The following is a 25,000-nucleotide window of genomic DNA, read 5'->3' on the forward strand; positions in this document are numbered from 1 at the left end:
CTTCATATAAATAGCTGTAAGTCTTGATAGAAGAAGCATACACACATATTTAAGGCGTTATCTTATACAGTTCAAGATCCCCGTGCTGGGCAAACAGGTTTTGAAGCTGTTTGAGCTAAGATTGTCAAGTTATTAACATAATGAAAACCTATACTTTGTTTCGGGCGAGTTCCCCATTCAAATGCATGTAATCGTAGGAAACGCACTGTCTTGACGAAATAAAGCGTTTTTGTACAACTTCATATAAATAGCTGTAAGTCTTGATAGAAGAAGCATACACACATATTTAAGGCCTTATCTTATACAGTTCAAGATCCCCGTGCTGGGCAAACAGGTTTTGAAGCTGTTTGAGCTAAGATTGTCAAGTTATTCACATAATGAAAACCTATACTTTGTTTCGGGCGAGTTCCCCATTCAAATGCATGTAATCGTAGGAAACGCACTGTCTTGACGAAATAAAGCGTTTTTGTACAACTTCATATAAATAGCTGTAAGTCTTGATAGAAGAAGCATACACACATATTTAAGGCGTTATCTTATACAGTTCAAGATCCCCGTGCTGGGCAAACAGGTTTTGAAGCTGTTTGAGCTAAGATTTTCAAGTTATTCACATAATGAAAACCTATACTTTGTTTCGGGCGAGTTCCCCATTCAAATGCATGTAATCGTAGGAAACGCACTGTCTTGACGAAATAAAGCGTTTTTGTACAACTTCATATAAATAGCTGTAAGTTTTGATAGACGACTCAGACACACATATTTAAGGCGTTATCTTATACAGTTCAAGATCCCCGTGCTGGGCAAACAGGTTTTGAAGCTGTTTGAGCTAAGATTTTCAAGTTATTCACATAATGAAAACCTATACTTTGTTTCGGGCGAGTTCCCCATTCAAATGCATGTAATCGTAGGAAACGCACTGTCTTGACGAAATAAAGCGTTTTTGTAAAACTTCATATAAATAGCTGTAAGTCTTGATAGAAGAAGCATACACACATATTTAAGGCGTTATCTTATACAGTTCAAGATCCCCGTGCTGGGCAAACAGGTTTTGAAGCTGTTTGAGCTAAGATTTTCAAGTTATTCACATAATGAAAACCTATACTTTGTTTCGGGCGAGTTCCCCATTCAAATGCATGTAATCGTAGGAAACGCACTGTCTTGACGAAATAAAGCGTTTTTGTACAACTTCATATAAATAGCTGTAAGTTTTGATAGACGACTCAGACACACATATTTAAGGCGTTATCTTATACAGTTCAAGATCCCCGTGCTGGGCAAACAGGTTTTGAAGCTGTTTGAGCTAAGATTTTCAAGTTATTCACATAATGAAAACCTATACTTTGTTTCGGGCGAGTTCCCCATTCAAATGCATGTAATCGTAGGAAACGCACTGTCTTGACGAAATAAAGCGTTTTTGTACAACTTCATATAAATAGCTGTAAGTCTTGATAGAAGAAGCATACACACATATTTAAGGCGTTATCTTATACAGTTCAAGATCCCCGTGCTGGGCAAACAGGTTTTGAAGCTGTTTGAGCTAAGATTTTCAAGTTATTCACATAATGAAAACCTATACTTTGTTTCGGACGAGTTCCCCATTCAAATGCATGTAATCGTAGGAAACGCACTGTCTTGACGAAATAAAGCGTTTTTGTACAACTTCATATAAATAGCTGTAAGTCTTGATAGAAGAAGCATACACACATATTTAAGGCGTTATCTTATACAGTTCAAGATCCCCGTGCTGGGCAAACAGGTTTTGAAGCTGTTTGAGCTAAGATTGTCAAGTTATTCACATAATGAAAACCTATACTTTGTTTCAGGCGAGTTCCCCATTCAAATGCATGTAATCGTAGGAAACGCACTGTCTTGACGAAATAAAGCGTTTTTGTACAACTTCATATAAATAGCTGTAAGTCTTGATAGAAGAAGCATACACACATATTTAAGGCCTTATCTTATACAGTTCAAGATCCCCGTGCTGGGCAAACAGGTTTTTGAAGCTGTTTGAGCTAAGATTGTCAAGTTATTCACATAATGAAAACCTATACTTTGTTTCGGGCGAGTTCCCCATTCAAATGCATGTAATCGTAGGAAACGCACTGTCTTGACGAAATAAAGCGTTTTTGTACAACTTCATATAAATAGCTGTAAGTCTTGATAGAAGAAGCATACACACATATTTAAGGCGTTATCTTATACAGTTCAAGATCCCCGTGCTGGGCAAACAGGTTTTGAAGCTGTTTGAGCTAAGATTTTCAAGTTATTCACATAATGAAAACCTATACTTTGTTTCGGGCGAGTTCCCCATTCAAATGCATGTAATCGTAGGAAACGCACTGTCTTGACGAAATAAAGCGTTTTTGTACAACTTCATATAAATAGCTGTAAGTTTTGATAGACGACTCAGACACACATATTTAAGGCGTTATCTTATACAGATCAACATCCCCGTGCTGGGCAAACAGGTTTTGAAGCTGTTTGAGCTAAGATTTTCAAGTTATTCACATAATGAAAACCTATACTTTGTTTCGGGCGAGTTCCCCATTCAAATGCATGTAATCGTAGGAAACGCACTGTCTTGACGAAATAAAGCGTTTTTGTACAACTTCATATAAATAGCTGTAAGTCTTGATAGAAGAAGCATACACACATATTTAAGGCGTTATCTTATACAGTTCAAGATCCCCGTGCTGGGCAAACAGGTTTTGAAGCTGTTTGAGCTAAGATTTTCAAGTTATTCACATAATGAAAACCTATACTTTGTTTCGGACGAGTTCCCCATTCAAATGCATGTAATCGTAGGAAACGCACTGTCTTGACGAAATAAAGCGTTTTTGTACAACTTCATATAAATAGCTGTAAGTCTTGATAGAAGAAGCATACACACATATTTAAGGCGTTATCTTATACAGTTCAAGATCCCCGTGCTGGGCAAACAGGTTTTGAAGCTGTTTGAGCTAAGATTGTCAAGTTATTCACATAATGAAAACCTATACTTTGTTTCGGGCGAGTTCCCCATTCAAATGCATGTAATCGTAGGAAACGCACTGTCTTGACGAAATAAAGCGTTTTTGTACAACTTCATATAAATAGCTGTAAGTCTTGATAGAAGAAGCATACACACATATTTAAGGCGTTATCTTATACAGTTCAAGATCCCCGTGCTGGGCAAACAGGTTTTGAAGCTGTTTGAGCTAAGATTGTCAAGTTATTCACATAATGAAAACCTATACTTTGTTTCGGGCGAGTTCCCCATTCAAATGCATGTAATCGTAGGAAACGCACTGTCTTGACGAAATAAAGCGTTTTTGTACAACTTCATATAAATAGCTGTAAGTCTTGATAGAAGAAGCATACACACATATTTAAGGCGTTATCTTATACAGTTCAAGATCCCCGTGCTGGGCAAACAGGTTTTGAAGCTGTTTGAGCTAAGATTTTCAAGTTATTCACATAATGAAAACCTATACTTTGTTTCGGGCGAGTTCCCCATTCAAATGCATGTAATCGTAGGAAACGCACTGTCTTGACGAAATAAAGCGTTTTTGTACAACTTCATATAAATAGCTGTAAGTTTTGATAGACGACTCAGACACACATATTTAAGGCGTTATCTTATACAGTTCAAGATCCCCGTGCTGGGCAAACAAGTTTTGAAGCTGTTTGAGCTAAGATTTTCAAGTTATTCACATAATGAAAACCTATACTTTGTTTCGGGCGAGTTCCCCATTCAAATGCATGTAATCGTAGGAAACGCACTGTCTTGACGAAATAAAGCGTTTTTGTACAACTTCATATAAATAGCTGTAAGTTTTTTACAGACGACTCAGACACACATATTTAAGGCGTTATCTTATACAGTTCAAGATCCCCGTGCTGGGCAAACAGGTTTTGAAGCTGTTTGAGCTAAGATTTTCAAGTTATTCACATAATGAAAACCTATACTTTGTTTCGGGCGAGTTCCCCATTCAAATGCATGTAATCGTAGGAAACGCACTGTCTTGACGAAATAAAGCGTTTTTGTACAACTTCATATAAATAGCTGTAAGTCTTGATAGAAGAAGCATACACACATATTTAAGGCGTTATCTTATACAGTTCAAGATCCCCGTGCTGGGCAAACAGGTTTTGAAGCTGTTTGAGCTAAGATTTTCAAGTTATTCACATAATGAAAACCTATACTTTGTTTCGGGCGAGTTCCCCATTGAAATGCATGTAATCGTAGGAAACGCACTGTCTTGACGAAATAAAGCGTTTTTGTACAACTTCATATAAATAGCTGTAAGTCTTGATAGAAGAAGCATACACACATATTTAAGGCCTTATCTTATACAGTTCAAGATCCCCGTGCTGGGCAAACAGGTTTTGAAGCTGTTTGAGCTAAGATTTTCAAGTTATTCACATAATGAAAACCTATACTTTGTTTCGGGCGAGTTCCCCATTCAAATGCATGTAATCGTAGGAAAAGCACTGTCTTGACGAAATAAAGCGTTTTTGTACAACTTCATATAAATAGCTGTAAGTTTTGATAGACGACTCAGACACACATATTTAAGGCGTTATCTTATACAGTTCAAGATCCCCGTGCTGGGCAAACAGGTTTTGAAGCTGTTTGAGCTAAGATTGTCAAGTTATTCACATAATGAAAACCTATACTTTGTTTCGGGCGAGTTCCCCATTCAAATGCATGTAATCGTAGGAAACGCACTGTCTTGACGAAATAAAGCGTTTTTGTACAACTTCATATAAATAGCTGTAAGTGTTGATAGAAGAAGCATACACACATATTTAAGGCGTTATCTTATACAGTTCAAGATCCCCGTGCTGGGCAAACAGGTTTTGAAGCTGTTTGAGCTAAGATTGTCAAGTTATTCACATAATGAAAACCTATACTTTGTTTCGGGCGAGTTCCCCATTCAAATGCATGTAATCATAGGAAACGCACTGTCTTGACGAAATAAAGCGTTTTTGTACAACTTCATATAAATAGCTGTAAGTTTTGATAGACGACTCAGACACACATATTTAAGGCGTTATCTTATACAGTTCAAGATCCCCGTGCTGGGCAAACAGGTTTTGAAGCTGTTTGAGCTAAGATTGTCAAGTTATTCACATAATGAAAACCTATACTTTGTTTCGGACGAGTTCCCCATTCAAATGCATGTAATCGTAGGAAACGCACTGTCTTGACGAAATAAAGCGTTTTTGTACAACTTCATATAAATAGCTGTAAGTCTTGATAGAAGAAGCATACAAACATATTTAAGGCGTTATCTTATACAGTTCAAGATCCCCGTGCTGGGCAAACAGGTTTTGAAGCTGTTTGAGCTAAGATTGTCAAGTTATTCACATAATGAAAACCTATACTTTGTTTCGGGCGAGTTCCCCATTCAAATGCATGTAATCGTAGGAAACGCACTGTCTTGACGAAATAAAGCGTTTTTGTACAACTTCATATAAATAGCTGTAAGTCTTGATAGAAGAAGCATACACACATATTTAAGGCGTTATCTTATACAGTTCAAGATCCCCGTGCTGGGCAAACAGGTTTTGAAGCTGTTTGAGCTAAGATTTTCAAGTTATTCACATAATGAAAACCTATACTTTGTTTCGGGCGAGTTCCCCATTCAAATGCATGTAATCGTAGGAAACGCACTGTCTTGACGAAATAAAGCGTTTTTGTACAACTTCATATAAATAGCTGTAAGTTTTGATAGACGACTCAGACACACATATTTAAGGCGTTATCTTATACAGTTCAAGATCCCCGTGCTGGGCAAACAGGTTTTGAAGCTGTTTGAGCTAAGATTTTCAAGTTATTCACATAATGAAAACCTATACTTTGTTTCGGGCGAGTTCCCCATTGAAATGCATGTAATCGTAGGAAACGCACTGTCTTGACGAAATAAAGCGTTTTTGGACAACTTCATATAAATAGCTGTAAGTTTTGATAGACGACTCAGACACACATATTTAAGGCGTTATCTTATACAGTTCAAGATCCCCGTGCTGGGCAAACAGGTTTTGAAGCTGTTTGAGCTAAGATTTTCAAGTTATTCACATAATGAAAACCTATACTTTGTTTCGGACGAGTTCCCCATTCAAATGCATGTAATCGTAGGAAACGCACTGTCTTGACGAAATAAAGCGTTTTTGTACAACTTCATATAAATAGCTGTAAGTCTTGATAGAAGAAGCATACACACATATTTAAGGCGTTATCTTATACAGTTCAAGATCCCCGTGCTGGGCAAACAGGTTTTGAAGCTGTTTGAGCTAAGATTGTCAAGTTATTCACATAATGAAAACCTATACTTTGTTTCGGGCGAGTTCCCCATTCAAATGCATGTAATCGTAGGAAACGCACTGTCTTGACGAAATAAAGCGTTTTTGTACAACTTCATATAAATAGCTGTAAGTCTTGATAGAAGAAGCATACACACATATTTAAGGCGTTATCTTATACAGTTCAAGATCCCCGTGCTGGGCAAACAGGTTTTGAAGCTGTTTGAGCTAAGATTTTCAAGTTATTCACATAATGAAAACCTATACTTTGTTTCGGACGAGTTCCCCATTCAAATGCATGTAATCGTAGGAAACGCACTGTCTTGACGAAATAAAGCGTTTTTGTACAACTTCATATAAATAGCTGTAAGTCTTGATAGAAGAAGCATACACACATATTTAAGGCGTTATCTTATACAGTTCAAGATCCCCGTGCTGGGCAAACAGGTTTTGAAGCTGTTTGAGCTAAGATTGTCAAGTTATTCACATAATGAAAAGCTATACTTTGTTTCGGGCGAGTTCCCCATTCAAATGCATGTAATCGTAGGAAACGCACTGTCTTGACGAAATAAAGCGTTTTTGTACAACTTCATATAAATAGCTGTAAGTCTTGATAGAAGAAGCATACACACATATTTAAGGTGTTATCTTATACAGTTCAAGATCCCCGTGCTGGGCAAACAGGTTTTGAAGCTGTTTGAGCTAAGATTGTCAAGTTATTCACATAATGAAAACCTATACTTTGTTTCGGGCGAGTTCCCCATTCAAATGCATGTAATCGTAGGAAACGCACTGTCTTGACGAAATAAAGCGTTTTTGTACAACTTCATATAAATAGCTGTAAGTCTTGATAGAAGAAGCATACACACATATTTAAGGCGTTATCTTATACAGTTCAAGATCCCCGTGCTGGGCAAACAGGTTTTGAAGCTGTTTGAGCTAAGATTTTCAAGTTATTCACATAATGAAAACCTATACTTTGTTTCGGGTGAGTTCCCCATTCAAATGCATGTAATCGTAGGAAACGCACTGTCTTGACGAAATAAAGCGTTTTTGTACAACTTCATATAAATAGCTTTAAGTTATTATAGACGACTCAGACACACATATTTAAGGCGTTATCATATACAGTTCAAGATCCCCGTGCTGGGCAAACAGGTTTTGAAGCTGTTTGAGCTAAGATTTTCAAGTTATTCACATAATGAAAACCTATACTTTGTTTCGGGCGAGTTCCCCATTCAAATGCATGTAATCGTAGGAAACGCACTGTCTTGACGAAATAAAGCGTTTTTGTACAACTTCATATAAATAGCTGTAAGTTTTGATAGACGACTCAGACACACATATTTAAGGCGTTATCTTATACAGTTCAAGATCCCCGTGCTGGGCAAACAGGTTTTGAAGCTGTTTGAGATAAGATTTTCAAGTTATTCACATAATGAAAACCTATACTTTGTTTCGGGCGAGTTCCCCATTCAAATGCATGTAATCGTAGGAAACGCACTGTCTTGACGAAATAAAGCGTTTTTGTACAACTTCATATAAATAGCTGTAAGTCTTGATAGAAGAAGCATACACACATATTTAAGGCGTTATCTTATACAGTTCAAGATCCCCGTGCTGGGCAAACAGGTTTTGAAGCTGTTTGAGCTAAGATTTTCAAGTTATTCACATAATGAAAACCTATACTTTGTTTCGGGCGAGTTCCCCATTCAAATGCATGTAATCGTAGGAAACGCACTGTCTTGACGAAATAAAGCGTTTTTGTACAACTTCATATAAATAGCTGTAAGTCTTGATAGAAGAAGCATACACACATATTTAAGGCGTTATCTTATACAGTTCAAGATCCCCGTGCTGGGCAAACAGGTTTTGAAGCTGTTTGAGCTAAGATTGTCAAGTTATTCACATAATGAAAACCTATACTTTGTTTCGGGCGAGTTCCCCATTCAAATGCATGTAATCGTAGGAAACGCACTGTCTTGACGAAATAAAGCGTTTTTGTACAACTTCATATAAATAGCTGTAAGTCTTGATAGAAGAAGCATACACACATATTTAAGGCGTTATCTTATACAGTTCAAGATCCCCGTGCTGGGCAAACAGGTTTTGAAGCTGTTTGAGCTAAGATTGTCAAGTTATTCACATAATGAAAACCTATACTTTGTTTCGGGCGAGTTCCCCATTCAAATGCATGTAATCGTAGGAAACGCACTGTCTTGACGAAATAAAGCGTTTTTGTACAACTTCATATAAATAGCTGTAAGTCTTGATAGAAGAAGCATACACACATATTTAAGGCGTTATCTTATACAGTTCAAGATCCCCGTGCTGGGCAAACAGGTTTTGAAGCTGTTTGAGCTAAGATTGTCAAGTTATTCACATAATGAAAACCTATACTTTGTTTCGGGCGAGTTCCCCATTCAAATGCATGTAATCGTAGGAAACGCACTGTCTTGACGAAATAAAGCGTTTTTGTACAACTTCATATAAATAGCTGTAAGTTTTGATAGACGACTCAGACACACATATGTAAGGCGTTATCTTATACAGTTCAAGATCCCCGTGCTGGGCAAACAGGTTTTGAAGCTGTTTGAGCTAAGATTTTCAAGTTATTCACATAATGAAAACCTATACTTTGTTTCGGGCGAGTTCCCCATTCAAATGCATGTAATCGTAGGAAACGCACTGTCTTGACGAAATAAAGCGTTTTTGTACAACTTCATATAAATAGCTGTAAGTCTTGATAGAAGAAGCATACACACATATTTAAGGCGTTATCTTATACAGTTCAAGATCCCCGTGCTGGGCAAACAGGTTTTGAAGCTGTTTGAGCTAAGATTTTCAAGTTATTCACATAATGAAAACCTATACTTTGTTTCGGGCGAGTTCCCCATTCAAATGCATGTAATCGTAGGAAACGCACTGTCTTGACGAAATAAAGCGTTTTTGTACAACTTCATATAAATAGCTGTAAGTCTTGATAGAAGAAGCATACACACATATTTAAGGCGTTATCTTATACAGTTCAAGATCCCCGTGCTGGGCAAACAGGTTTTGAAGCTGTTTGAGCTAAGATTTTCAAGTTATTCACATAATGAAAACCTATACTTTGTTTCGGACGAGTTCCCCATTCAAATGCATGTAATCGTAGGAAACGCACTGTCTTGACGAAATAAAGCGTTTTTGTACAACTTCATATAAATAGCTGTAAGTCTTGATAGAAGAAGCATACACACATATTTAAGGAGTTATCTTATACAGTTCAAGATCCCCGTTATGGGCAAACAGGTTTTGAAGCTGTTTGAGCTAAGATTGTAAAGTTATTCACATAATGAAAACCTATACTTTGTTTCGGGCGAGTTCCCCATTCAAATGCATGTAATCGTAGGAAACGCACTGTCTTGACGAAATAAAGCGTTTTTGTACAACTTCATATAAATAGCTGTAAGTCTTGATAGAAGAAGCATACACACATATTTAAGGCGTTATCTTATACAGTTCAAGATCCCCGTGCTGGGCAAACAGGTTTTGAAGCTGTTTGAGCTAAGATTGTCAAGTTATTCACATAATGAAAAGCTATACTTTGTTTCGGGCGAGTTCCCCATTCAAATGCATGTAATCGTAGGAAACGCACTGTCTTGACGAAATAAAGCGTTTTTGTACAACTTCATATAAATAGCTGTAAGTCTTGATAGAAGAAGCATACACACATATTTAAGGCGTTATCTTATACAGTTCAAGATCCCCGTGCTGGGCAAACAGGTTTTGAAGCTGTTTGAGCTAAGATTCTCAAGTTATTCACATAATGAAAACCTATACTTTGTTTCGGGCGAGTTCCCCATTCAAATGCATGTAATCGTAGGAAACGCACTGTCTTGACGAAATAAAGCGTTTTTGTACAACTTCATATAAATAGCTGTAAGTTTTGATAGACGACTCAGACACACATATTTAAGGCGTTATCTTATACAGTTCAAGATCCCCGTGCTGGGCAAACAGGTTTTGAAGCTGTTTGAGCTAAGATTTTCAAGTTATTCACATAATGAAAACCTATACTTTGTTTCGGGCGAGTTCCCCATTCAAATGCATGTAATCGTAGGAAACGCACTGTCTTGACGAAATAAAGCGTTTTTGTACAACTTCATATAAATAGCTGTAAGTTTTGATAGACGACTCAGACACACATATTTAAGGCGTTATCTTATACAGTTCAAGATCCCCGTGCTGGGCAAACAGGTTTTGAAGCTGTTTGAGCTAAGATTTTCAAGTTATTCACATAATGAAAACCTATACTTTGTTTCGGGCGAGTTCCCCATTCAAATGCATGTAATCGTAGGAAACGCACTGTCTTGACGAAATAAAGCGTTTTTGTACAACTTCATATAAATAGCTGTAAGTCTTGATAGAAGAAGCATACACACATATTTAAGGCGTTATCTTATACAGTTCAAGATCCCCGTGCTGGGCAAACAGGTTTTGAAGCTGTTTGAGCTAAGATTTTCAAGTTATTCACATAATGAAAACCTATACTTTGTTTCGGACGAGTTCCCCATTCAAATGCATGTAATCGTAGGAAACGCACTGTCTTGACGAAATAAAGCGTTTTTGTACAACTTCATATAAATAGCTGTAAGTCTTGATAGAAGAAGCATACACACATATTTAAGGCGTTATCTTATACAGTTCAAGATCCCCGTGCTGGGCAAACAGGTTTTGAAGCTGTTTGAGCTAAGATTGTCAAGTTATTCACATAATGAAAAGCTATACTTTGTTTCGGGCGAGTTCCCCATTCAAATGCATGTAATCGTAGGAAACGCACTGTCTTGACGAAATAAAGCGTTTTTGTACAACTTCATATAAATAGCTGTAAGTCTTGATAGAAGAAGCATACACACATATTTAAGGCGTTATCTTATACAGTTCAAGATCCCCGTGCTGGGCAAACAGGTTTTGAAGCTGTTTGAGCTAAGATTCTCAAGTTATTCACATAATGAAAACCTATACTTTGTTTCGGGCGAGTTCCCCATTCAAATGCATGTAATCGTAGGAAACGCACTGTCTTGACGAAATAAAGCGTTTTTGTACAACTTCATATAAATAGCTGTAAGTTTTGATAGACGACTCAGACACACATATTTAAGGCGTTATCTTATACAGTTCAAGATCCCCGTGCTGGGCAAACAGGTTTTGAAGCTGTTTGAGCTAAGATTTTCAAGTTATTCACATAATGAAAACCTATACTTTGTTTCGGGCGAGTTCCCCATTCAAATGCATGTAATCGTAGGAAACGCACTGTCTTGACGAAATAAAGCGTTTTTGTACAACTTCATATAAATAGCTGTAAGTTTTGATAGACGACTCAGACACACATATTTAAGGCGTTATCTTATACAGTTCAAGATCCCCGTGCTGGGCAAACAGGTTTTGAAGCTGTTTGAGCTAAGATTTTCAAGTTATTCACATAATGAAAACCTATACTTTGTTTCGGGCGAGTTCCCCATTCAAATGCATGTAATCGTAGGAAACGCACTGTCTTGACGAAATAAAGCGTTTTTGTACAACTTCATATAAATAGCTGTAAGTCTTGATAGAAGAAGCATACACACATATTTAAGGCGTTATCTTATACAGTTCAAGATCCCCGTGCTGGGCAAACAGGTTTTGAAGCTGTTTGAGCTAAGATTTTCAAGTTATTCACATAATGAAAACCTATACTTTGTTTCGGACGAGTTCCCCATTCAAATGCATGTAATCGTAGGAAACGCACTGTCTTGACGAAATAAAGCGTTTTTGTACAACTTCATATAAATAGCTGTAAGTCTTGATAGAAGAAGCATACACACATATTTAAGGAGTTATCTTATACAGTTCAAGATCCCCGTTATGGGCAAACAGGTTTTGAAGCTGTTTGAGCTAAGATTGTAAAGTTATTCACATAATGAAAACCTATACTTTGTTTCGGGCGAGTTCCCCATTCAAATGCATGTAATCGTAGGAAACGCACTGTCTTGACGAAATAAAGCGTTTTTGTACAACTTCATATAAATAGCTGTAAGTCTTGATAGAAGAAGCATACACACATATTTAAGGCGTTATCTTATACAGTTCAAGATCCCCGTGCTGGGCAAACAGGTTTTGAAGCTGTTTGAGCTAAGATTGTCAAGTTATTCACATAATGAAAAGCTATACTTTGTTTCGGGCGAGTTCCCCATTCAAATGCATGTAATCGTAGGAAACGCACTGTCTTGACGAAATAAAGCGTTTTTGTACAACTTCATATAAATAGCTGTAAGTCTTGATAGAAGAAGCATACACACATATTTAAGGCGTTATCTTATACAGTTCAAGATCCCCGTGCTGGGCAAACAGGTTTTGAAGCTGTTTGAGCTAAGATTCTCAAGTTATTCACATAATGAAAACCTATACTTTGTTTCGGGCGAGTTCCCCATTCAAATGCATGTAATCGTAGGAAACGCACTGTCTTGACGAAATAAAGCGTTTTTGTACAACTTCATATAAATAGCTGTAAGTTTTGATAGACGACTCAGACACACATATTTAAGGCGTTATCTTATACAGTTCAAGATCCCCGTGCTGGGCAAACAGGTTTTGAAGCTGTTTGAGCTAAGATTTTCAAGTTATTCACATAATGAAAACCTATACTTTGTTTCGGGCGAGTTCCCCATTCAAATGCATGTAATCGTAGGAAACGCACTGTCTTGACGAAATAAAGCGTTTTTGTACAACTTCATATAAATAGCTGTAAGTCTTGATAGAAGAAGCATACACACATATTTAAGGCGTTATCTTATACAGTTCAAGATCCCCGTGCTGGGCAAACAGGTTTTGAAGCTGTTTGAGCTAAGATTGTCAAGTTATTCACATAATGAAAACCTATACTTTGTTTCGGGCGAGTTCCCCATTCAAATGCATGTAATCGTAGGAAACGCACTGTCTTGACGAAATAAAGCGTTTTTGTACAACTTCATATAAATAGCTGTAAGTCTTGATTGAAGAAGCATACACACATATTTAAGGCGTTATCTTATACAGTTCAAGATCCCCGTGCTGGGCAAACAGGTTTTGAAGCTGTTTGAGCTAAGATTGTCAAGTTATTCACATAATGAAAACCTATACTTTGTTTCGGGCGAGTTCCCCATTCAAATGCATGTAATCGTAGGAAACGCACTGTCTTGACGAAATAAAGCGTTTTTGTACAACTTCATATAAATAGCTGTAAGTTTTGATAGACGACTCAGACACACATATGTAAGGCGTTATCTTATACAGTTCAAGATCCCCGTGCTGGGCAAACAGGTTTTGAAGCTGTTTGAGCTAAGATTTTCAAGTTATTCACATAATGAAAACCTATACTTTGTTTCGGGCGAGTTCCCCATTCAAATGCATGTAATCGTAGGAAACGCACTGTCTTGACGAAATAAAGCGTTTTTGTACAACTTCATATAAATAGCTGTAAGTTTTGATAGACGACTCAGACACACATATTTAAGGCGTTATCTTATACAGTTCAAGATCCCTGTGCTGGGCAAACAGGTTTTGAAGCTGTTTGAGCTAAGATTTTCAAGTTATTCACATAATGAAAACCTATACTTTGTTTCGGGCGAGTTCCCCATTCAAATGCATGTAATCGTAGGAAACGCACTGTCTTGACGAAATAAAGCGTTTTTGTACAACTTCATATAAATAGCTGTAAGTCTTGATAGAAGAAGCATACACACATATTTAAGGCGTTATCTTATACAGTTCAAGATCCCCGTGCTGGGCAAACAGGTTTTGAAGCTGTTTGAGCTAAGATTTTCAAGTTATTCACATAATGAAAACCTATACTTTGTTTCGGGCGAGTTCCCCATTCAAATGCATGTAATCGTAGGAAACGCACTGTCTTGACGAAATAAAGCGTTTTTGTACAACTTCATATAAATAGCTGTAAGTCTTGATAGAAGAAGCATACACACATATTTAAGGCGTTATCTTATACAGTTCAAGATCCCCGTGCTGGGCAAACAGGTTTTGAAGCTGTTTGAGCTAAGATTGTCAAGTTATTCACATAATGAAAACCTATACTTTGTTTCGGGCGAGTTCCCCATTCAAATGCATGTAATCGTAGGAAACGCACTGTCTTGACGAAATAAAGCGTTTTTGTACAACTTCATATAAATAGCTGTAAGTCTTGATAGAAGAAGCATACACACATATTTAAGGCGTTATCTTATACAGTTCAAGATCCCCGTGCTGGGCAAACAGGTTTTGAAGCTGTTTGAGCTAAGATTTTCAAGTTATTCACATAATGAAAACCTATACTTTGTTTCGGGCGAGTTCCCCATTCAAATGCATGTAATCGTAGGAAACGCACTGTCTTGACGAAATAAAGCGTTTTTGTACAACTTCATATAAATAGCTGTAAGTTTTGATAGACGACTCAGACACATATTTAAGGCGTTATCTTATACAGTTCAAGATCCCCGTGCTGGGCAAACAGGTTTTGAAGCTGTTTGAGCTAAGATTTTCAAGTTATTCACATAATGAAAACCTATACTTTGTTTCGGGCGAGTTCCCCATTCAAATGCATGTAATCGTAGGAAACGCACTGTCTTGACGAAATAAAGCGTTTTTGTACAACTTCATATAAATAGCTGTAAGTCTTGATAGAAGAAGCATACACACATATTTAAGGCGTTATCTTATACAGTTCAAGATCCCCGTGCTGGGCAAACAGGTTTTGAAGCTGTTTGAGCTAAAATTGTCAAGTTATTCACATAATGAAAACCTATACTTTGTTTCGGGCGAGTTCCCCATTCAAATGCATGTAATCGTAGGAAACGCACTGTCTTGACGAAATAAAGCGTTTTTGTACAACTTCATATAAATAGCTGTAAGTTTTGATAGACGACTCAGACACACATATTTAAGGCGTTATCTTATACAGTTCAAGATCCCCGTGCTGGGCAAACAGGTTTTGAAGCTGTTTGAGCTAAGATTTTCAAGTTATTCACATAATGAAAACCTATACTTTGTTTCGGGCGAGTTCCCCATTCAAATGCATGTAATCGTAGGAAACGCACTGTCTTGACGAAATAAAGCGTTTTTGTACAACTTCATATAAATAGCTGTAAGTCTTGATAGAAGAAGCATACACACATATTTAAGGCGTTATCTTATACAGTTCAAGATCCCCGTGCTGGGCAAACAGGTTTTGAAGCTGTTTGAGCTAAGATTGTCAAGTTATTCACATAATGAAAACCTATACTTTGTTTCGGGCGAGTTCCCCATTCAAATGCATGTAATCGTAGGAAACGCACTGTCTTGACGAAATAAAGCGTTTTTGTACAACTTCATATAAATAGCTGTAAGTCTTGATTGAAGAAGCATACACACATATTTAAGGCGTTATCTTATACAGTTCAAGATCCCCGTGCTGGGCAAACAGGTTTTGAAGCTGTTTGAGCTAAGATTGTCAAGTTATTCACATAATGAAAACCTATACTTTGTTTCGGGCGAGTTCCCCATTCAAATGCATGTAATCGTAGGAAACGCACTGTCTTGACGAAATAAAGCGTTTTTGTACAACTTCATATAAATAGCTGTAAGTTTTGATAGACGACTCAGACACACATATTTAAGGCGTTATCTTATACAGTTCAAGATCCCCGTGCTGGGCAAACAGGTTTTGAAGCTGTTTGAGCTAAGATTGTCAAGTTATTCACATAATGAAAACCTATACTTTGTTTCGGGCGAGTTCCCCATTCAAATGCATGTAATCGTAGGAAACGCACTGTCTTGACGAAATAAAGCGTTTTTGTACAACTTCATATAAATAGCTGTAAGTTTTGATAGACGACTCAGACACACATATTTAAGGCGTTATCTTATACAGTTCAAGATCCCCGTGCTGGGCAAACAGGTTTTGAAGCTGTTTGAGCTAAGATTTTCAAGTTATTCACATAATGAAAACCTATACTTTGTTTCGGGCGAGTTCCCCATTCAAATGCATGTAATCGTAGGAAACGCACTGTCTTGACGAAATAAAGCGTTTTTGTACAACTTCATATAAATAGCTGTAAGTCTTGATAGAAGAAGCATACACACATATTTAAGGCGTTATCTTATACAGTTCAAGATCCCCGTGCTGGGCAAACAGGTTTTGAAGCTGTTTGAGCTAAGATTGTCAAGTTATTCACATAATGAAAACCTATACTTTGTTTCGGGCGAGTTCCCCATTCAAATGCATGTAATCGTAGGAAACGCACTGTCTTGACGAAATAAAGCGTTTTTGTACAACTTCATATAAATAGCTGTAAGTCTTGATAGAAGAAGCATACACACATATTTAAGGCGTTATCTTATACAGTTCAAGATCCCCGTGCTGGGCAAACAGGTTTTGAAGCTGTTTGAGCTAAGATTTTCACGTTATTCACATAATGAAAACCTATACTTTGTTTCGGACGAGTTCCCCATTCAAATGCATGTAATCGTAGGAAACGCACTGTCTTGACGAAATAAAGCGTTTTTGTACAACTTCATATAAATAGCTGTAAGTCTTGATAGAAGAAGCATACACACATATTTAAGGCGTTATCTTATACAGTTCAAGATCCCCGTGCTGGGCAAACAGGTTTTGAAGCTGTTTGAGCTAAGATTTTCAAGTTATTCACATAATGAAAACCTATACTTTGTTTCGGGCGAGTTCCCCATTCAAATGCATGTAATCGTAGGAAACGCACTGTCTTGACGAAATAAAGCGTTTTTGTACAACTTCATATAAATAGCTGTAAGTCTTGATAGAAGAAGCATACACACATATTTAAGGCGTTATCTTATACAGTTCAAGATCCCCGTGCTGGGCAAACAGGTTTTGAAGCTGTTTGAGCTAAGATTGTCAAGTTATTCACATAATGAAAACCTATACTTTGTTTCGGGCGAGTTCCCCATTCAAATGCATGTAATCGTAGGAAACGCACTGTCTTGACGAAATAAAGCGTTTTTGTACAACTTCATATAAATAGCTGTAAGTCTTGATAGAAGAAGCATACACACATATTTAAGGCGTTATCTTATACAGTTCAAGATCCCCGTGCTGGGCAAACAGGTTTTGAAGCTGTTTGAGCTAAGATTGTCAAGTTATTCACATAATGAAAACCTATACTTTGTTTCGGGCGAGTTCCCCATTCAAATGCATGTAATCGAAGGAAACGCACTGTCTTGACGAAATAAAGCGTTTTTGTACAACTTCATATAAATAGCTGTAAGTCTTGATAGAAGAAGCATACACACATATTTAAGGCGTTATCTTATACAGTTCAAGATCCCCGTGCTGGGCAAACAGGTTTTGAAGCTGTTTGAGCTAAGATTGTCAAGTTATTCACATAATGAAAACCTATACTTTGTTTCGGGCGAGTTCCCCATTCAAATGCATGTAATCGTAGGAAACGCACTGTCTTGACGAAATAAAGCGTTTTTGTACAACTTCATATAAATAGCTGTAAGTCTTGATAGAAGAAGCATACACACATATTTAAGGCGTTATCTTATACAGTTCAAGATCCCCGTGCTGGGCAAACAGGTTTTGAAGCTGTTTGAGCTAAGATTGTCAAGTTATTCACATAATGAAAACCTATACTTTGTTTCGGGCGAGTTCCCCATTCAAATGCATGTAATCGTAGGAAACGCACTGTCTTGACGAAATAAAGCGTTTTTGTACAACTTCATATAAATAGCTGTAAGTTTTGATAGACGACTCAGACACACATATTTAAGGCGTTATCTTATACAGTTCAAGATCCCCGTGCTGGGCAAACAGGTTTTGAAGCTGTTTGAGCTAAGATTTTCACGTTATTCACATAATGAAAACCTATACTTTGTTTCGGACGAGTTCCCCATTCAAATGCATGTAATCGTAGGAAACGCACTGTCTTGACGAAATAAAGCGTTTTTGTACAACTTCATATAAATAGCTGTAAGTCTTGATAGAAGAAGCATACACACATATTTAAGGCGTTATCTTATACAGTTCAAGATCCCCGTGCTGGGCAAACAGGTTTTGAAGCTGTTTGAGCTAAGATTTTCAAGTTATTCACATAATGAAAACCTATACTTTGTTTCGGGCGAGTTCCCCATTCAAATGCATGTAATCGTAGGAAACGCACTGTCTTGACGAAATAAAGCGTTTTTGTACAACTTCATATAAATAGCTGTAAGTCTTGATAGAAGAAGCATACACACATATTTAAGGCGTTATCTTATACAGTTCAAGATCCCCGTGCTGGGCAAACAGGTTTTGAAGCTGTTTGAGCTAAGATTGTCAAGTTATTCACATAATGAAAACCTATACTTTGTTTCGGGCGAGTTCCCCATTCAAATGCATGTAATCGTAGGAAACGCACTGTCTTGACGAAATAAAGCGTTTTTGTACAACTTCATATAAATAGCTGTAAGTCTTGATAGAAGAAGCATACACACATATTTAAGGCGTTATCTTATACAGTTCAAGATCCCCGTGCTGGGCAAACAGGTTTTGAAGCTGTTTGAGCTAAAATTGTCAAGTTATTCACATAATGAAAACCTATACTTTGTTTCGGGCGAGTTCCCCATTCAAATGCATGTAATCGAAGGAAACGCACTGTCTTGACGAAATAAAGCGTTTTTGTACAACTTCATATAAATAGCTGTAAGTCTTGATAGAAGAAGCATACACACATATTTAAGGCGTTATCTTATACAGTTCAAGATCCCCGTGCTGGGCAAACAGGTTTTGAAGCTGTTTGAGCTAAGATTGTCAAGTTATTCACATAATAAAAACCTATACTTTGTTTCGGGCGAGTTCCCCATTCAAATGCATGTAATCGTAGGAAACGCACTGTCTTGACGAAATAAAGCGTTTTTGTACAACTTCATATAAATAGCTGTAAGTCTTGATAGAAGAAGCATACACACATATTTAAGGCGTTATCTTATACAGTTCAAGATCCCCGTGCTGGGCAAACAGGTTTTGAAGCTGTTTGAGCTAAGATTGTCAAGTTATTCACATAATGAAAACCTATACTTTGTTTCGGGCGAGTTCCCCATTCAAATGCATGTAATCGTAGGAAACGCACTGTCTTGACGAAATAAAGCGTTTTTGTACAACATCATATAAATAGCTGTAAGTTTTGATAGACGACTCAGACACACATATTTAAGGCGTTATCTTATACAGTTCAAGATCCCCGTGCTGGGCAAACAGGTTTTGAAGCTGTTTGAGCTAAGATTGTCAAGTTATTCACATAATGAAAACCTATACTTTGTTTCGGGCGAGTTCCCCATTCAAATGCATGTAATCGTAGGAAACGCACTGTCTTGACGAAATAAAGCGTTTTTGTACAACTTCATATAAATAGCTGTAAGTTTTGATAGACGACTCAGACACACATATTTAAGGCATTATCTTATACAGTTCAAGATCCCCGTGCTGGGCAAACAGGTTTTGAAGCTGTTTGAGCTAAGATTTTCAAGTTATTCACATAATGAAAACCTATACTTTGTTTCGGGCGAGTTCCCCATTCAAATGCATGTAATCGTAGGAAACGCACTGTCTTGACGAAATAAAACATTTTTGTACAACTTCATATAAATAGCTGTAAGTCTTGATAGAAGAAGCATACACACATATTTAAGGCGTTATCTTATACAGTTCAAGATCCCCGTGCTGGGCAAACAGGTTTTGAAGCTGTTTGAGCTAAGATTTTCAAGTTATTCACATAATGAAAACCTATACTTTGTTTCGGGCGAGTTCCCCATTCAAATGCATGTAATCGTAGGAAACGCACTGTCTTGACGAAATAAAGCGTTTTTGTACAACTTCATATAAATAGCTGTAAGTTTTGATAGACGACTCAGACACACATATTTAAGGCATTATCTTATACAGTTCAAGATCCCCGTGCTGGGCAAACAGGTTTTGAAGCTGTTTGAGCTAAGATTTTCAAGTTATTCACATAATGAAAACCTATACTTTGTTTCGGGCGAGTTCCCCATTCAAATGCATGTAATCGTAGGAAACGCACTGTCTTGACGAAATAAAACGTTTTTGTACAACTTCATATAAATAGCTGTAAGTCTTGATAGAAGAAGCATACACACATATTTAAGGCGTTATCTTATACAGTTCAAGATCCCCGTGCTGGGCAAACAGGTTTTGAAGCTGTTTGAGCTAAGATTTTCAAGTTATTCACATAATGAAAACCTATACTTTGTTTCGGGCGAGTTCCCCATTCAAATGCATGTAATCGTAGGAAACGCACTGTCTTGACGAAATAAAGCGTTTTTGTACAACTTCATATAAATAGCTGTAAGTCTTGATAGAAGAAGCATACACACATATTTAAGGCGTTATCTTATACAGTTCAAGATCCCCGTGCTGGGCAAACAGGTTTTGAAGCTGTTTGAGCTAAGATTTTCAAGTTATTCACATAATGAAAACCTATACTTTGTTTCGGACGAGTTCCCCATTCAAATGCATGTAATCGTAGGAAACGCACTGTCTTGACGAAATAAAGCGTTTTTGTACAACTTCATATAAATAGCTGTAAGTCTTGATAGAAGAAGCATACACACATATTTAAGGAGTTATCTTATACAGTTCAAGATCCCCGTTATGGGCAAACAGGTTTTGAAGCTGTTTGAGCTAAGATTGTAAAGTTATTCACATAATGAAAACCTATACTTTGTTTCGGGCGAGTTCCCCATTCAAATGCATGTAATCGTAGGAAACGCACTGTCTTGACGAAATAAAGCGTTTTTGTACAACTTCATATAAATAGCTGTAAGTCTTGATAGAAGAAGCATACACACATATTTAAGGCGTTATCTTATACAGTTCAAGATCCCCGTGCTGGGCAAACAGGTTTTGAAGCTGTTTGAGCTAAGATTGTCAAGTTATTCACATAATGAAAAGCTATACTTTGTTTCGGGCGAGTTCCCCATTCAAATGCATGTAATCGTAGGAAACGCACTGTCTTGACGAAATAAAGCGTTTTTGTACAACTTCATATAAATAGCTGTAAGTCTTGATAGAAGAAGCATACACACATATTTAAGGCGTTATCTTATACAGTTCAAGATCCCCGTGCTGGGCAAACAGGTTTTGAAGCTGTTTGAGCTAAGATTCTCAAGTTATTCACATAATGAAAACCTATACTTTGTTTCGGGCGAGTTCCCCATTCAAATGCATGTAATCGTAGGAAACGCACTGTCTTGACGAAATAAAGCGTTTTTGTACAACTTCATATAAATAGCTGTAAGTTTTGATAGACGACTCAGACACACATATTTAAGGCGTTATCTTACACAGTTCAAGATCCCCGTGCTGGGCAAACAGGTTTTGAAGCTGTTTGAGCTAAGATTTTCAAGTTATTCACATAATGAAAACCTATACTTTGTTTCGGGCGAGTTCCCCATTCAAATGCATGTAATCGTAGGAAACGCACTGTCTTGACGAAATAAAGCGTTTTTGTACAACTTCATATAAATAGCTGTAAGTTTTGATAGACGACTCAGACACACATATTTAAGGCGTTATCTTATACAGTTCAAGATCCCCGTGCTGGGCAAACAGGTTTTGAAGCTGTTTGAGCTAAGATTTTCAAGTTATTCACATAATGAAAACCTATACTTTGTTTCGGGCGAGTTCCCCATTCAAATGCATGTAATCGTAGGAAACGCACTGTCTTGACGAAATAAAGCGTTTTTGTACAACTTCATATAAATAGCTGTAAGTCTTGATAGAAGAAGCATACACACATATTTAAGGCGTTATCTTATACAGTTCAAGATCCCCGTGCTGGGCAAACAGGTTTTGAAGCTGTTTGAGCTAAGATTTTCAAGTTATTCACATAATGAAAACCTATACTTTGTTTCGGACGAGTTCCCCATTCAAATGCATGTAATCGTAGGAAACGCACTGTCTTGACGAAATAAAGCGTTTTTGTACAACTTCATATAAATAGCTGTAAGTCTTGATAGAAGAAGCATACACACATATTTAAGGCGTTATCTTATACAGTTCAAGATCCCCGTGCTGGGCAAACAGGTTTTGAAGCTGTTTGAGCTAAGATTGTCAAGTTATTCACATAATGAAAAGCTATACTTTGTTTCGGGCGAGTTCCCCATTCAAATGCATGTAATCGTAGGAAACGCACTGTCTTGACGAAATAAAGCGTTTTTGTACAACTTCATATAAATAGCTGTAAGTCTTGATAGAAGAAGCATACACACATATTTAAGGCGTTATCTTATACAGTTCAAGATCCCCGTGCTGGGCAAACAGGTTTTGAAGCTGTTTGAGCTAAGATTCTCAAGTTATTCACATAATGAAAACCTATACTTTGTTTCGGGCGAGTTCCCCATTCAAATGCATGTAATCGTAGGAAACGCACTGTCTTGACGAAATAAAGCGTTTTTGTACAACTTCATATAAATAGCTGTAAGTTTTGATAGACGACTCAGACACACATATTTAAGGCGTTATCTTATACAGTTCAAGATCCCCGTGCTGGGCAAACAGGTTTTGAAGCTGTTTGAGCTAAGATTTTCAAGTTATTCACATAATGAAAACCTATACTTTGTTTCGGGCGAGTTCCCCATTCAAATGCATGTAATCGTAGGAAACGCACTGTCTTGACGAAATAAAGCGTTTTTGTACAACTTCATATAAATAGCTGTAAGTTTTGATAGACGACTCAGACACACATATTTAAGGCGTTATCTTATACAGTTCAAGATCCCCGTGCTGGGCAAACAGGTTTTGAAGCTGTTTGAGCTAAGATTTTCAAGTTATTCACATAATGAAAACCTATACTTTGTTTCGGGCGAGTTCCCCATTCAAATGCATGTAATCGTAGGAAACGCACTGTCTTGACGAAATAAAGCGTTTTTGTACAACTTCATATAAATAGCTGTAAGTCTTGATAGAAGAAGCATACACACATATTTAAGGCGTTATCTTATACAGTTCCAGATCCCCGTGCTGGGCAAACAGGTTTTGAAGCTGTTTGAGCTAAGATTTTCAAGTTATTCACATAATGAAAACCTATACTTTGTTTCGGACGAGTTCCCCATTCAAATGCATGTAATCGTAGGAAACGCACTGTCTTGACGAAATAAAGCGTTTTTGTACAACTTCATATAAATAGCTGTAAGTCTTGATAGAAGAAGCATACACACATATTTAAGGAGTTATCTTATACAGTTCAAGATCCCCGTTATGGGCAAACAGGTTTTGAAGCTGTTTGAGCTAAGATTTTCAAGTTATTCACATAATGAAAACCTATACTTTGTTTCGGGCGAGTTCCCCATTCAAATGCATGTAATCGTAGGAAACGCACTGTCTTGACGAAATAAAGCGTTTTTGTACAACTTCATATAAATAGCTGTAAGTCTTGATAGAAGAAGCATACACACATATTTAAGGCGTTATCTTATACAGTTCAAGATCCCCGTGCTGGGCAAACAGGTTTTGAAGCTGTTTGAGCTAAGATTGTCAAGTTATTCACATAATGAAAAGCTATACTTTGTTTCGGGCGAGTTCCCCATTCAAATGCATGTAATCGTAGGAAACGCACTGTCTTGACGAAATAAAGCGTTTTTGTACAACTTCATATAAATAGCTGTAAGTCTTGATAGAAGAAGCATACACACATATTTAAGGCGTTATCTTATACAGTTCAAGATCCCCGTGCTGGGCAAACAGGTTTTGAAGCTGTTTGAGCTAAGATTCTCAAGTTATTCACATAATGAAAACCTATACTTTGTTTCGGGCGAGTTCCCCATTCAAATGCATGTAATCGTAGGAAACGCACTGTCTTGACGAAATAAAGCGTTTTTGTACAACTTCATATAAATAGCTGTAAGTTTTGATAGACGACTCAGACACACATATTTAAGGCGTTATCTTATACAGTTCAAGATCCCCGTGCTGGGCAAACAGGTTTTGAAGCTGTTTGAGCTAAGATTTTCAAGTTATTCACATAATGAAAACCTATACTTTGTTTCGGGCGAGTTCCCCATTCAAATGCATGTAATCGTAGGAAACGCACTGTCTTGACGAAATAAAGCGTTTTTGTACAACTTCATATAAATAGCTGTAAGTCTTGATAGAAGAAGCATACACACATATTTAAGGCGTTATCTTATACAGTTCAAGATCCCCGTGCTGGGCAAACAGGTTTTGAAGCTGTTTGAGCTAAGATTGTCAAGTTATTCACATAATGAAAACCTATACTTTGTTTCGGGCGAGTTCCCCATTCAAATGCATGTAATCGTAGGAAACGCACTGTCTTGACGAAATAAAGCGTTTTTGTACAACTTCATATAAATAGCTGTAAGTCTTGATTGAAGAAGCATACACACATATTTAAGGCGTTATCTTATACAGTTCAAGATCCCCGTGCTGGGCAAACAGGTTTTGAAGCTGTTTGAGCTAAGATTGTCAAGTTATTCACATAATGAAAACCTATACTTTGTTTCGGGCGAGTTCCCCATTCAAATGCATGTAATCGTAGGAAACGCACTGTCTTGACGAAATAAAGCGTTTTTGTACAACTTCATATAAATAGCTGTAAGTTTTGATAGACGACTCAGACACACATATGTAAGGCGTTATCTTATACAGTTCAAGATCCCCGTGCTGGGCAAACAGGTTTTGAAGCTGTTTGAG

The sequence above is a fragment of the Neolamprologus brichardi genome, chromosome 10 (genome assembly GCF_056152115.1).
Source record: "Neolamprologus brichardi isolate AB-2024 chromosome 10, ASM5615211v1, whole genome shotgun sequence".
Taxonomy (NCBI): domain Eukaryota; kingdom Metazoa; phylum Chordata; class Actinopteri; order Cichliformes; family Cichlidae; genus Neolamprologus; species Neolamprologus brichardi.